Raw genomic sequence first — 16,731 nt, forward strand, 5'->3', positions numbered from 1 at the left:
AGCCTCAGGGAGTGCTGCCTCCCACATAGACCGGCTAGGAGCTACTGGAAATGATGGGTAATACGATGATAATGATTTCGCCAAGTAACCGGAACGTCATTTCGTCTGGGGGGATCCGGTTGCTGAGTTGGATGACAGACATTACTGGGGACATGGAGGTGAATCTGAAACAGAAATGAATGAACAACACATTACGGTGAATTGACATTCACTCAGGGATGGGACGGAACCCTCAGAGACATTTCTCCCAAGTTTCTCCTTGGTACGAATCCACAAAGACCCCCAACACAGAAGTAGAAAGGTTTGTGACAGTCTTGATGGAGTATACTTCAAGCTGAGAAATTTTCCCCCTTTCTTTGTTCAAGCCAGTCAAGGTTCAGGGTCGCAACTAGCCTTCCCTCTAACAGGGATTCCCAGATGTTGTTGAATAAAACTCCCGAATTCCCAGCTGCAATGCCTCTTACTTGGGGATAATTGGAGATGTTGTCAACAACATCAGGGGATTGCTGTTAGAGAAAACCCTGATGCGAACCCTCTTGTAAGGGGAAGAGGACAGAGGGGTGCAGATGTGATGATGATGAGTTTTTTGCAATGTCCGCAGTGGAGGGGTGGATATCTTGGAAGAAGCTGTCTCCTGGGACCCTGTGGGACCTCCACCTTCCATCGGAACATAGGAAGCTGCCTTCTGCCAAGTCAGACCCTTTGTCCATCAAGCTCAGAATTTTCTACACTGACTGGCAATATCTCGGATAAGGAGAAGCAGCTTACGATCAATGGAGGAATTGGCAATTTTACTCTCCAAGCGCTCCCTAGAAATGGAGTCAAACCCTGCCTTTAAAGCTGCATACACCGGTGAATACTTTTCAGCCAGATGTTGTAGATCTTAGGCCTGATCAAGAGTCATCTTTATGGACCTAAACCTCACCTGTTCCTCACTTAGGATGTTCTCCTGTTCCAACCAGTCCGTGAGGTTAACATATAGATGTCTAGAATATAATTTATTAATAATGCTCAGCAGACTGAAGGGTCAGAATGTTGGCCTTCCTTGTAGATGGGAACAATCACCGTTGTACCCCACACCTCAGGGATACAGGCAGTACGATCCATATAAGTAAAGAATCCCGCAAGTACAGGAGCCCACCATTCAACATTTGATTTTAACAGTGCAGAGGGGATCTGATCCAACCCCAGGGTCTTACCCGGCTTGGGTTGAGTCACTAAACTAGAGACCTCCTTGAGGGAAACTGAGTGCCAAATTGGTAGAAATTCTATAGGGAAAGGGGCATTCCTTCTGGGGCAGACATCCTATACAATGCTCCAAAGTAGGTTCCCCACACATCTGCAGGGATGTGACAGCCCAGATTAGGCCCCCGGCCAGAGGATAGGGTTGTGCACGGAACCGCCAAACTGCGGTCCGGCACTGGGGTGGGAGGTGACTTTAAGAGCGCGGGGAGTGTTTACTTATCCCTCCAGCCGCTTTCCCGCTCTGGCACCGTAATTTCAGTAGTAATTGGGGCAGCAGGATACCTCCCTGCCGCCCCTTCCCCGCTGTCACTATGAAAAACTCCCACCAGTCCTTTGCACGCGCACACATCATGCGCGCTTCACATCTCTGTGATGTCCGCACACGCAAAGGACTCCTGGGAGTTTTTCATAGTGACAGCGGGGAAGGGGCAGCAGGGAGGTATCCTGCCTCCCCAATTACTACTGAAATTACGGCACCAGAGCGGGAAAGTGGCGGGAGGGGTAAGTAAGCCCTCACCCCGCTCGTAAAGGCACTCCCCCACCCGAACTGGACCGCCCATGTCCAGACCAGGCCTTTACAATGGCCTCCGGGCCGGTCCGTGCCCATCCCAACCAGAGGAATGGACAGATACAATCTTGAGTTATTTTCATGTACAAAGCTTTTGAGTTTCGCTAACTGTGTGGAGGCAACAGCAGCTCAGTGGCAGAGCATCTGTTTGGCATGCGGAAGGACACAGGTTCAGTCCCTGGTACCATCTCCCGGCATGGCTGGGAAAGACCCCTGCCTGAAACCTTAGCGAGCTGCTGCCAGTCAGTGTAGACAACCTGAGCTAGATGGGTTAAGGGTGAGGGATGTGCACGGAAACACATGTAGGGGTGTGCCCGGAATGGGCTGGCCTATTTTGGTTCGAGTCCGCACCAGACACGAACCTGAGTGGACCAGTTTTTGTCTGGCACCCTTCGGAAACCCCCTTCCCATTCGGTCCAGGCGGGGTTCTTAATTTTTTTAAAAAATAATTGCTTTCTGCCCCTTTCGGGGGGCTTCCGATAGGCTAACTTTCCCCTTTCCCCCGCCGGCCGGTCCAGTGGGCCGCAGCAGTGATTTTAGTAGCTGGTAGCGGGCAGGGGAATGTTCATGGACACACACACACACACACACACACACACACACACACACACACACACACACCGCTTGAAGGGGCAGGAAGTAATTAAATTTATTTTAATATTTTTTAAAAATCGCCAACCAGCTGGGTGGGGGGCAGTAATGGTCCGGAAGGAACCGGAGGTGTTCAATTCGACTCCGAGCCCCTGAACCCCGAGTCGGAACTCCTGAACCCCCAGACTGTTTTACACATGCCTAACCATGTGCAGGTGACTCGATGGCAGGTGGGTGTCACACTTTAAGGGCAAGGGAGGGTGCACTTACCCCTCCCTCTGCTTTTCCCCCGCCGGCACCAGGTATTTCCGAAGTATGGGGCACTGCCCTGTTTGCTCTTCAGCTGTAAGTGGCCAGAATTTGCTGGACGTAAGCATGGGCACACATGTGCCAGCTGCTTCAGGCCACTTCCAGCCGAAGAGGAAACGGGGCAGCAGGGAAACGGGGAAGCAGGGGGGAAAGTGGAGGGAAGGGTAAGGGCACCCTCCCCCGCCCTTAATGTGTGGCCCCACACCTTTGAACTTTCAACCGCCTGATGTTCGAACCTGTTTGGAGGCCCATAAAAGGGCCTCTGAACAGGTTCATGTGCATCCATACTAAGGGTCTGACCTGGTAGAAGGACGCTTCCTATGTTCTGATGCAAGGTGAGGTGAGCCCTATTACTCAAATGGGGAGGATTCTTCCATTCAAGTGCCTCAGAGCACTTCCTAGCTGCCCCCCGACTCAGTTCCTCTTGAGAAAATACTAGCTATTGCTTGAAGTATAGAGGTTATGATTAATCACGAATACAGAACACCACAACGTGGACACCTGTTTTTGAAAGACGGAGCTTCCAAAGCAGTGTCCGAAATGAATAATGAGACAAGTTGGCGCGTTTTAATAATTCGGTAATGATAGTGATTGAAACCCAGCCCGGGCACGTACCGTGGGCACTGCAAAAAACTCATCATCATCACATGCAGTTCACTTATTCCTGCAAAAGGGAGAATGGATGACTTTTGAAGTGCTTTAATGAGCCCCAGGCCCTCCCTCAGGTGTTCTAAGTGGTTCGCTTGAAACCTAAACCAGTCGTTGAAGTCGAAGAAAGGAGACTGTGAGCTTAATAGGCACGGGGTGGTTAACATGGCGCCAAAACTAATAGCTTAGCTATTTTTCACTCTTTCTGCTTGGTAAGCTCATTTTGGCCCAGGGGATAAAGGAGCAACCCAATAAAAGGTTAGGTAGAGTGATGGAGCACCCTAACCACAAGGGAGGCTTGTGGACCTGTATAAAAGCAGGGCATTCCCTCTGTCCTTCCATCAGCTTCCTTCGACTCTCCTGTCTTTACTGCATCTTATCAGAGAAGCCGGTAAGTCCATTTTCTTGGTGGTGTTTGGATAGAGTCTCGTTGACACAGAGCTTGGTGGATCTTCCACCTTGCGTCCTCTGTTCTTCAGAATATAGAGCAGTTCACAGCTAGGCTAGGATTAATGTGCCACTAAGTGCCAGGCACTGGGGATCAAAAACGGGAAGGGGCTACTTCATTCGTGCCAGGCTTTGTGGACCTCCCAATGTTCTTGTTAACCCGTGATGAAAACAGGAGGCTGAACTGGAAGGATTTTGGTCTGATCCAGCAGTTCTCTAATGTTTATTCTCATAGAAACATAGAAAAGCCACATCTGCACCCCTCTGTCCTCATCTCCATACAAGAGGGTTCCCACCAGTGTTTTCTCTAACAGGAATCCCCTGATGTTGTTGACCAGAAATCCAATTATCTCCAAGGGAGAGGCATTCCAGCTGGGGATTCGGGAGTTTTAGTCCACAACATCTGGGAATCCCTGTTAGAGGGAACACTAGTTGCCACCCTGAACCTTGGGTGGCTTGAACAAAGAAAGGGGGAAAATTTCTCAGCTTGAAGTATACTCCATCAAGACAGTCACAAACCTTTCTGCTTCTCTGTTGGGGGTCTGTGTGGATTGGTACCAAGGAGAAACTTGGGAGAAATGTCTCTGAGGGTTCCGTCCCATCCCTGAGTGAATGTCAATTCACCGTAATGTGTTGTCCATGCATTTCTGTTTCAGACTCACCTCCATCTCCCCAGCAATGTCTGTCATCTCCACGGGTCGTGGCTTTGGCGGTTTCGGGCCCATTAATATTGGCCTTGGCATTAGATCCATTGCACGCCTTTGCTCTGGTGTTGGTGCTGGTGCCCTGGGCGCTGTAGGAGGCAGCACAAGCTCCGGACAGCTCGGCACCCTGGCTGGGGTCAACACTCAACCCATTATCCAGATTCCTGGAACAGGATTCCGGATCCAGCCACCCCCTTTTTTCGTGATTGTCCCAGGACCCATTTTCCGCTAGCTGCGAGCTGGTCTATGTGGAAGTCATGATAATGACCAGGAACCGGCAAGCCTAAGTCTGAGGCATGGCTGAAATCCAGGCCTGGACTTTGAGGGGACTGGGCGCCCTTCTTCTCCCACTACTTTGCTCTGCTATCCTCAATATGAATTCATCGGTATCCTTCTGTCTCCCAGCGGCCTCTAATATGATGCCATTTCCTTCACATTCTCAATAAAGCTTCTGCTGCATACTTGCAATCCGTGTTTACTTGGTTTTTGAACTGGCAGCTCTGATTTCTGGGAACAGATGCTTCCCTCAGTCTTGGTAGCCCAGAAACACTTCTGACTGTGACTGTGACTGGCAGGAGCTCTCCAGGGCTTCCGGCTGGAGTTTCCCCCAGCCCTACCTGGAGATGCTGCCAGGGACTGAAACGGCAGCCTTCTGCATGCAAGGCGGATGCTCCATCACTGATCTATAGCTCCAACCTGAAAAGTGGCGTCCATGAGCCTCCCATCCAGGCACTGACCACACCAAGACCTGCTTAGACCTCCCCAAGTCACCCCCACCCCTGCTTTGGTGGACAGGCTGGACTTCTCTTGTCTGCCTCTCCCTATGCCAGGGCCTGCGGCCAGGCAGCAGTTGGAGGGAGGGCCTCCCCTGCCACTGAAGAAGGATCCTCCCGTGGCAGATGTGGAGGTGTTGTAGGTGGAGCCAGCTTCCAGTCCAGCCAAATCCATCTTGCTGCCCTCCCTGTGGGGGGTGGGGGCCCCAAGTAATTTTTGAATCCACTCTCACTTGCTACCAGAGAATCTACCCTCAGAACACCTAAAAAACCACAAATCCCAGTACCCCATGGGCTTGTGGGTATGGGGGTGGTTGGCACCCTATGTGCATTGCATCACCACTCGCTCTGGGGCACCGGGGCAGTTCGACCTTCAAAGGTGGGGGTCGCACTTTAGGGGGCAGGGGAGGGTGCACTTACCCCTTCCTCTTCTTTCCCCCAACTGACGCCCAGTATTTCTCAAGTGCTACCCGGTGGCAGCATACTTCCCTGCTGCCCCATTTGTTCTTCGGCAGGAAATGGCCAGAAGAAGCTAGACCTGAACATTGACACACACGCGTGCCAGCTACTTCCAGTCAAAGAGCAAATGGGGCAGCAGGGAAGTACGCTGCTGCCCCGTAGGACTTGGGAAATACCTGGTGCCAGCAGGGGGGCAAATGGAGGGAGGAGTAAGGGCACCCTCCCCCGCCATTAAGATGCAACACCCGGCCACCATTGAGCCACCCACACCTGGTTCCATGCAGATCTCTAAGCCTTAGTCCATCTAGCTCAGGATTGTCTACACTGACTGGCAGTAGCTCTCCAAGGTTTCAGGCAGGGATCTTTCCCAGCCCTACCAGGAGATGCTGCCAGGGACTGAACCTGGGACCTTCTCCATGCCAAACATATGCTCTACCACTGAGCTTCTGTCACATCCGCGCAGTTAGGGAAACTGAAAACCTTTGTACATGAAGAACACTCAAGATTGTATCTGTCAATTTCTCTAGCAGGGGGCCTAGGCTGGGCTGTCACATCCCTGCAGATGTGTGGGTAACCTACTTCCGAGCATTGTATGGGATGTCTGCCCCTGAAGCAATGCCCCTTTCCCTGTAGAATTTCTACCAATTTGGCACTCAGTTTCCCTCAAGGAGGTCTCTAATTTAGTGACCCAACTCAAGCCGGGTAAGACCCTGGGGTTGGATCAGATCCCCTCTGCACTGTTAAAATCAAATGTTGAATGGTGGGCTCCTGTACTTGCAAGATTCTTTACTTATATGGTTCGTACTACCTGTATCCCGGAGGAGTGGGATACAATAGTGATTATTCCCATCTATAAGGAAGGCCAACACTCTGACCGTTCTAATTATCGACCAATCAGTCTGTTGAGCATTATTCATAAATTATATTCTAGAAATCTATATGTTAACCTCACGGACTGGTTGGAACAGGAGAACATACTAAGGGAGGAAGAGGCGAGGTTTATGTCCATTCAGATGACTCTTGATCAGGCCCAAGTTCTACAATATCTGGCTGAAAAGTATTCACCGATGTATGCAGCTTTTAAGGCAGGGTTTGACTCCATTTGTAGGGAGCGCTTGGGGAGTAAACTTGCCAATTCCTCCATTGATGGTCGGCTCTTTCTCCTTATCCGAATGTTGTATGAGAACACCTCACTTTGGGTGAGATGCAATGTCTAATGACATCTGACACTGTCTGTACCCACACAGAAGGGAGTCAAAAAGGGATGCATTTTTGCCCCACTTCTTTTTGATCTTTCTTTACTCTCTTGGATAACCCAGATTTCCACCCTCCTAAATTAGCCAGTATATCTATCACAGTTCTGCTTCATGCTGATGATGCAGTTATTGTATCTAGATCATCACATCTGTTGACATGAGAAGAAGAGTATTTATCTATAAATATTAAATATAATTAATATAATTAATATATAATTATATATAATTAATATAATTAAATATATTAAATATAAGAGTATTTATCCTTCACAACTCTGTGACATGCGCACGCTCAAAGGACTCCTTGGAGTTTTTCATAGCAACAGCGGGGAAGGGGCAGCAGGGAGGTATCCTGCCTCCCCAATTACTACTGAAATTATGGCGCCAGAGCGGGAAAGCGGCAGGAGGGTAAGTACCCCACCCACCCAAACCAGACCGCCCAGGTCCGGACCACTCCGGACCACTCCGGAGGCCTTTACAATAGCCTCCGGACCTGTCCGGGCCCATCCCTACCAGAGGAATGGACAGATACCATCTGTAGCTAGATGGACTAAGGGTGAGGGATGTGCACGGAAACACATGTAGGGGTGTGCCCGGAATGGGCTGGCCCATGTTGGTTTGAGTCCGGACCAGACACGAACCTAAGTGGGCCAGTTTTGGTCCGGCACCCTTCAGAAACCCCCCTCCCTTCTGCTCTGGGCGGGGTTCATAATTTTTTTAAAAATTAATTACTTTCTGTCCCTTTCGGGGGTCTTCCTATAGGCAAACTTTCCCCTGCCCCCTCCGGCCAATCTTGTGGGCCACAGCAGTGATTTTAGAAGCTGGTGGTGGGCAGGTGAATGTTCGCGGACACACACACACACAAACCACTTGAAGGGGCAGAAAGAAATAAAATTTGTTTTAATATTTTTAAAAGAATCCCAAACCAGCCGGCGGGGGAGGGGGGAGTACTGGTCCGGATGGAACCGGCGGTGTTTGATTTGATTCTGAGCAAGGTTAGGTGAGCCCTATTGCTCAAATGGGGAGGATTCTCCCATTGAAAAGCCTCAGAGCACTTCCTAGCTGCCCCCCGACCCAGTTCATCTTGAGAAAACACTAGCTATTTCTTGAAGTATAGGGGTTATGATTACTCACGAGTACAGAACACAATAACGTGGACACCTGTTTTTGAAAGACGGAGATTCCAAAGCAGTGTCCAAAATGAATAATGGGACAATTTGGTGCGTTTTAATAATTTGGTAATGAGAGTGATTGAAACCTAGCCAGGGCACGTACCGCGGGCATTGCAAAAAACTCATCATCCTCACATGCAGATCACTCATTCCTGCAAAAGGGAGAATGGATGACTTTTGAATTGCTTTAATGAGCCCCAGTCCCTCCCTCAGGTGTTTTAAGTGGTTCGCTCGAAACTGAAGCCAGTCAAGTTGAAGTCGAAGAAAGGAGACTGTGAGATAAATAGGCATTGGATGGTTAACATGGCGTCAAAACAAATAGCTTAGCTATTTTTCACTCTTTCTGCTTGGTAAGCTCATTTTGGCCCAGGGGTAAAGAAGTGTCATCAACAACCCAATAAAAGCTTTAGGTGCTGTAGCACAAGCTCCGGAAAGCTCGGCACCCTGGCCGGGGTCAACCCTCAACCCATCAACTAGATCCCCCCAGCAGAAGCCACGATTGTGCCACCTTGCTCCCTCCTGACCATCCCAGGACCTATCACGTGCGCTAGCTATAAGCCGGTCTATGTGGGAGGCATCCCTGTGCCATTGGTCGTTCTGAGGTTGTAGGATCAGGTGCCTGGGGAGGTCTGACTTATGGAGCTCTGGGTCAGTGGAGGGGTGGATATCTTGGAAGAAGCTCTCTCCTGGGACCCTGTGGGAGCATCTGCCAATAGACTCTATAACGCCCAACGACTGATCATAATGACAAGGAACCGGCAACCCTAAGTCTGAGAAATGGCTGAAATCCAGGCCTGGACTTTGAAGTCCTGGACTGGGTGCCCTGCTTCTCCCACTACTTTGCTCTGCTATCCTCAATATGAATTCATCGATTTCCTTCTGTCTCCCAGCTGCCTCTTCCCTGAGTCCTCAGAAACCCTTCTGTCTGAATGAAAACTTAATCAGCTTCCTAATATGTTTGGGTTTTAATCTCTGGTTAATTTTTAAATTTTTAAATTGTTTTTAAGTTTTTGTATATGTTTTTAATTGGTTTTATGCTATTGGTAACCAACCATAGAGGAAAGCTGGGGGTGGTGTATGAATTTGCTAAATCACTCACTCAATCAATCAATCATCCGCAGGACCACAGCTGCACTCTGGGTAGGATGCAAACCTACCTCGCTAGCATGCGGTAAAGTTTGCTGAGGTGACGTAGGTGAAGGATTGGAACCATTCAAAGGAGGAAGGAGAAATGATGTGGTAGCTTACTACTAACACTCCACTGCAATCAGGCCCATAGCCACTAGAGGGCAGTCACTCCTCCCCAAGATGCAGCCGTCCCTCCAACCTTACCTGCCCACCCTGGGAAGACCTGTTTATTTTAAGAACCAAAGGGAGCATGCTCAGAACATACTCCGTGGACTGAGGACGTCAGTTGCTGGGGAAACCAACAGCGAAGGAAGTCTATTGCTTTTTGACTCTACTGGTTGGCTTCCTCGAAGTATCTGGTTGTCTGATCTGGGAAACAGGGTGCTGTACTAAACCCACCATTGAGATAATCCACCAGAGCCCTCCTGATGTTGCTGCTGTAGTAACTCCTTAGCACTTCCCTGTTTCCCCAGCCCTCATTCTCATCTTTCAAGATACCCACATAGTATCTATCCACATTGGAAGTTCCCTTCTACTGAGTCAAAGTTGTGGAAAGAACTTCATCCGTGGAAAGAAGAAGTGTCAGCAACCCAGCCGAATGTTAGCTGGAGTGACGTTAACTGGAGTGACGTCATGGAGTGAGGTTAGCTGGAGAATGTTAGCTGGAGCATCCTAACCACAAGGGAGGCTGGGGGACCTGTAGAAAAAGCTATGTGTTCCCTCTGTCCTTCCATCAGCTTCATTCAACTCTCTTGTCTTCACTGCATCTTATCAGAGTAGCCAGTAAGTCCATTTTCTTGGTGGTGTTTTGACAGGGTCTCGTTGAGATAGAGCTTGGTGGATCTCCCACCTTGAATCTGTTGTTCTTCAGCATAGTGTGAGGTTTACATGATATGCAGGTTTTGTGTGTCACTGGATGCCAGCCACAGGGGGAAAACAGGGGCTATTATTTTATGTTCCTTCTCAGAAACATATTAAGCTGCCTTATACCAGGTTGGACCTTTGGTCTATCTAGCTCAGTATTTTCTACACGGTCTGGCAGTGGCTTCGCCAAGGTTTCGAGCAAATCTCTCTCAGCCCTACCTGGAGACACTGCCAAGAATTGAACCTGGGTTTCGCATGCAAGGCAGATGTTTTACCTTCGAGTGAGGGCCTCATATCCCAGTCACAGGGGAGATACGGGGTTTTTGCTTTCATGCTTCACTTCTGGTCTTCCTGGAGGCATCTGGTTGTTCTTTGTTGGTTCCCGATGGAAACCCTACCTACACAGAAAACCCAATGAATGAAGTAATGCTCATTTAATACTTTTGTCATTTATGACAAAATCATTTGTCATAAAATATAAAATAGTGCAGATAAATGGCCTCAGAACAGTAGTACATCTGCCAGTCCCCGCCAGACTTGACTACTGCAAGGCACTCTATGTGGGGCTGCCTTTGTATGTAGTCTGGAAACTGCAGTTAGTCCAGTACGCGATGGCCAGGTTGGTCTCTGGATCATCTCAGAGAGACCATATCACTCCTATCTTAAAAGATCTACACTGGCTGCCAGTAAGTTTCTGGGCAGAGTATAAGGTTTTGGTTACGACCTATAAATCCCTAAACAGCTTGGGCCCTGGGTATTTAATAGAATTTCTTCTCTGCTATTAACCACATCGCCCACTGAGATCATCTGGAGAGTTTCATCTTCAGTTGCCACCAGCTCGTCTGGTGGCTCCTCCGGGACGGGCCTTCTCCGTAGCTGCCCTGAGGCTTTGGAACACACTTTCTGCTGAAATAAGAGCCTCCTCATCTCTTACAACTTTTAAAAGGGCAGTCAAGATGCATTTGTTCACCCAGGCTTTGAATTAGATACTGTTTTAATTGTTTTAATTGTGTTTTAAGAGTTTTAACTTTTTAATTTGTTGAAATGTTTTCATCTTTTATTGGCTGTTTTTATTGTTTTGTAAACCGCCCCGAGGACTTGCGTTTTAGGCAGTATAGAAATATATTAAATAAAATAAAACTGAAAATATTCTAAAATTGCATGTAGCAAGACTTGGGAATGTTCTCCCAGTAGGATCCACTCCTCCGTCTCCATCACAGCTTTGAGAAAGCCAGTAAAACCTTGGCTCTTTAGATGAGTGGTATTTCTGTTTGGGGCAGCTCTGTTCCAAATAGAAATATTCTGATGAAAATATTTTAAATGAAATCTTAAAGATTGTAGACAGTACCGAGCTAGATGGACCACTGGTCTGGACTTGGGAGGTAGTGATGGCCGCCATCTTGGATGGCTTAGGGAAATTCATGGGGGACAGGTCTATCAATGGCTACCATCTTATGGCAATAGGCCACTTCCAGCCTCAGAGGCAACCCCAGCCAGGATAGGAGTCCAAGTACATCTGATGTTGTACACCAGCTCAAGATCTTTCAACACGGCGTTTCTTTTCCATATAAGAAGTTACCCTGTGCTATTTGACTTCCCTTATCCAAGGGGGAGAAGACGTGAGAAGGTGCAAGTCAAGAAAAGCTGTTGGAGAATCTAAGGAACTGGCCCTGCTTATATACCATTTTCCTAGCCTTGGGGAAAGTCCCTTTTTTACAGAGCTTTAATTATCGACTTGTTGAGCTTCTCCCTCGAATGCTTGGATTAGCACGAATGATTCTAGCAAAAGAACTGTTATTATTTGCTGAGTAGGACTCGTTCCTTTCAATTCAAAAATTCCCTTTGATTGCTTTCATGGTAATTACAACTCTGCTGGATTTTTGCTTGATATGTAAAGTTTAATTAAAAGCAACATTATGTTTCATATTGTTATGTTTCCACCTTTTAATTTGTTGTTTTTATTGTATTGTCGTAAACCGCTCAGAGGCTTGCATTTTGCGTGACATATAAATACATTAAAGAAATAAACAAACAAATGTTAAAGTATTCCCATTGCCCAGTTACCTACTGAGTCTGAACTTTGGTCCATGAGACTCAATATTGTCTACAATGACTGGCAGCAGCTCTTGAGGGTACATACAAGAGACTTTCTCAGACTTACCTGGAGATAGCTTACCTGGGATCGATTTTGGACTGCAGCCTAAAACCACAGTGAAGAAAAATGTCTGGGCGACCCACTGATACACCGTTAATGAGGCGGGGTCACCACAGAGAAGGTTCCAATGACCAACACAGCGAGCCGGTTCTCACGACCATGTGTGGGATGGGCTGGAGGGGAGACAGGCCCATGCCTCATGCCTGTCGTATGACCTGTACCCCCGGTTGGGTTCACTTACCCAACCCCCTAGACGATTGGGGTGCCATGCTCTCCAGGAGGGAAGAAAATCTGAACTGGGTCCTCCAGTATCCCATAATGCAACATGGAGCACAGGAGAGTCAGACCTCAGTACTGCAGAACTCTATGAGAAACATGGCTGCTGGCAGCCCAAGCCACATTTATTTCAAATTGTACTCTCAGATTTCCAAAGAAAGGGTAGGACAGTCTTGGTTGCCTTCCTACCTTCCTTTTAACCTGGGTAGCGAATCTGGTCTACCCAGCTTCGGCACAGCTAGGTCAGGTGAGTTCATGGTTCCCCAACTGACACATGCATGCATGGTTCCCCAATTAAAGCAATCCCCGGTTTAACCCTCTCCTGCCCAGGGATCTCTGGTCATGCCAACAGCCTCAGTATGGGGGCATCACATGGTGGGAAGAATTGGTCCTTCAGATCTATTCCTCCTAAATCATTTAAGGCAGTCTGGATGAACACCAGTGCAGAACTGGGCTTTAGAACCAGAAGCAAGTGTATATGGAACAGCACTGAGGTAATATGTTTCAAGGGGGTAATCCAGATATTTCTCTGCCTGTGGGATGGCGGGTCCAAGAAATGACTGAATAAGGCCTTACGGCAGAGATGGACAATGTGTTATAGACAATGGTTTTACTGTAGATCTCCCCTGCTAACTGTACAAAGAGACACCTTTTTAACGTGGTGATTCTCTTTATTTAGCAGGGAGAGAGTAACTGGCCCTATCCACCCCCAGCACAGGACCTCCAGTGGCTGTTGCTGGTGTCTATCTTATGTTTCTTTTTTTATTTTTGTGAGCCCTTTGGGGACAGGGAGCCATCTTATTGATTTATTATTTCTCTGTGTAAAATGCTTGGGAAATTTTTGTCGAAAAGGGGGTATATAAATTGTTGTTGTTGTTGTAGACTACCCCTGCTGCTTTAAGCAAAAGACTGAGAATAAGATGATGATTTTCTGTTCCTCTGTAGTTCTATGAAAACAACCCAGTTCATGCCTCTGGGCAGCTGGCATTTCTTGTTCTTTCCAGAAGATAATTTGGGAACAACTGGAGTTGTTTTTGTGACTGGGACAAGTTGGCAAGAACAGAAAGGAAGGACAGGAGCCCTGAAGACGGGCATGGCCTTTCTTCACTATGAACGTCATCTCTGGTTTTATAGCATCACATTTCAAATGTAATAATACATTTGGTTCTGCCGATGCCCATGCAGCGTTCAGCATGTCCTGGTTCACAGAGGAGGGATGCATTCAGAACACAATACTCATTTTACTGCTCCTGGAATGTATGCATGTAGGACCCACCTTGTCCAATTTATTTATTTATTATTCTCTTTCATTCATGCTCCTTTCATGAGGCAAGGGGAGGCAATTGCCTCAGGCGGCAGATGATTGGGGCATGAACAGGGTGGTAAAATGCCCCTCATATCTGCCTCTTTGGGTGCAATCTGGCCGTGCCAAGCTTTGCGAGGAGTGATTCTCCTCCCTTTCAAGAGAAGGCTTCTGGAAGCCTTTCCTTCTCCCCAACCCCACACATTTTCAAAGCTTGCAGGAACTGGTCTTGGAAGGGGGCTTGGCCTACCACCAGGGACATGGGACAAGACAATATATTGCCCCCCACCATCTCAGTCACCATAATAACTTGGGGCACTCCTCTTCACCGCCCCCTTCTCAGGAGCTGCTTAACTGCTATTTTCAGATTAGAGTTCTTCTTTTCGCTGCTGAGTTGGGACAACCTATCAGGGATTCTCTTGCCAGCTTGGTTATTACCACATGGCCAATCAAATTTGGCTGTGTGGTGATTTCCCAAAGTCAAATCAGAGTGAGGGCATTGATTCTTGCCCTCACTCTGAATGGAAGAATTGTTTTTGTCCCATATCACAGTCTATCCAAACTACCACCAAGAGGGGTGTGGGAGTCACTTTTCACAAGGGATGACTGGACCCAAAAAATGCAGAACCCTACTGTGAAATGTCCCCTGTCTTTCTAGAAACTAATTTAGGCTTCCCTTGAAGGTGCACAGATGTCCCCGTCCCCATCCCTGTTCCCGCCACCGCCCTTTGGGAGGAACTATGATATTCATTATGAATTTCTCTTTGGTTGATATTTCAGTAGAACCAAAGCTGGGGCTGTACAGGCAAACTCCTTGAGAAATTTCATTCTGAACCTCTTCTTCCTGGTTCAACATGACACAGCTTTTTGATGCGGTTGAAACTTTGGTCATTAGATTGTGATTTATATGCTAACTGACCAGTCATCAGGATTCTCGGCTGACTGAATTCCTTTGAAACCAACATGGTTTTCAAGATTACATCTCCAAAAATCAAGAAACCTTATTATAGACTCCGTTAAAATCCTATTCAAAACAATGTGGGACACCCCAAAGAGTAGATTTCCAATTTTTGTTGATTCCTGAAGTGGCCATCAGTGGTTGTTTTACAGGTAGATAAACTGTGTCAGGATGAGATGAATGAAACAATTTGTTGGGGTCTGTGATTCTTTAGCACTAAGCACTAAAGAAGCTACCACTGCACTTACAGAGTTCAGAGTTTAGTGGTTGCAGCTATCTAAGTAACATACATGGAGATACGTCCTGGTCACATCCCAGTCACGTCCCAGTCACGTCCCGTTTTGCTACCAGACGAGCTGGCGGCAACCCTAAACGAACCTCTGTAGATGATGTTAATGGGCGGAAGGGTTCATGGCAAAGCATGGGGTTGGCATGAACTGCTGAGGCAATTTACTTAATGAAATAAAATGCCGTGGTGAACTCGAATGAGGACAGGGTGGTGTCCCTTTTTCAGGTCAGGATGTTCTCCCCTGTTCCCCTTACCCTGCATAAGCAAGCAAAAACAAGATGGAAATGAACCCATCGTTCGTAATGTATTGATATTATAACAAATATTATCTTAATTAAATTGTTGACCACTAACCACTAGGGATGCTGTCAAAAACTGTATAAAAGGACTCGCTCTTCCAAGACCTGCCAACAGCTTCACTCGACTCTCGCAGCATCTCTTGACTTCTCTTCTTCAGAGAAGTTAGTATGTTTCTCTTCCCGTAGTCTTCTCTAGACCAGCTTGTATTCTTATTGGTTCTTGGGGTTGGCACTGAAGGTGAGGCTGGATCCAAAGGTGTGTTTTTCCACTCATACAAAGGATTTTTCTGTGTATGGAAGAATCCTTCCACTTACGGAAAGGTGTCTTAGATAAACAGGAAGATACCTTTGGAGCCAACGTCCCATTGTGGATCATGGAGAGTTTGGGGATCATGGAAGAAGGAGTCCTGTTGATAGCACACTCCTTCCACTTTCAGAAGAACACATTCTGTGAATGGAAGGCTAACTTTTGGAGCGAGCCTTTCAAGACTTTAACATAATAAGCTGCAGTCTACTGAGTCAGACAATTGGTCCGTCTAGCTCAGTATTGCCTACTCTGACTGGCAGGGTCTCTCTGTGGTTTCAGGTGAGACCAAGTCTCCATGGTCTTTCCCATCCCTTCCTGGTGGAGATGCTGGAGATTGAACGGAGGACCTTTGGCATGCAAGGCAGACCTGACAATGGCTCCATCTCCCACTGTGCTTGAGGGGTTTCTTCCCCAAGGAATAACACATCAAGGGTGAATTTTCAAGAATAAATAGATGCCATCTCAACCACCTCAAGCATCTTCCCCAGTTTTTATATTCAGCCCCAGTTTTCCCAAGACAGGCTTTCTGTCCATCTGAAAATCGTGGGCATGTTTTTATGGGAAGAGACAAGAGACACGGATCCTGTAAAGTGGATCAGGGCTGCACAACTTCAGCCATCTGCAGACGTGGGACTACAGCTCCCATCATCTCCGGTGCTTGTCCACATTGGCTGGGGATGATGGGAGTTGTAGTCCAAGATCAGCTGGAGGGCTAAAGGTGTGCAGCCCCGCAATGGATCCCTAACCATCTGAAATGAGTCTGCTGATGATCTTTCACAATTTCACATTGGGGATTTCTACTTACTCCTCCGTTTTCTGTGCTTGGCTGCCAACTTGAGCTAGCTCTCACTTGAAAGCAGCAGGAATCCCCTCTTCCATGCCTTGATTGCAGGGGTTCCTGACCTGTAGTGGTTCCATGGGTTAACTTATTCCACTCCTCCTGAATTCTACCTTGACAAGGTGAATCCCAAAAATTCAAC

This window comes from Hemicordylus capensis, chromosome 14, assembly GCF_027244095.1.
Source record: "Hemicordylus capensis ecotype Gifberg chromosome 14, rHemCap1.1.pri, whole genome shotgun sequence".
Classification (NCBI taxonomy): Eukaryota; Metazoa; Chordata; class Lepidosauria; order Squamata; family Cordylidae; genus Hemicordylus; species Hemicordylus capensis.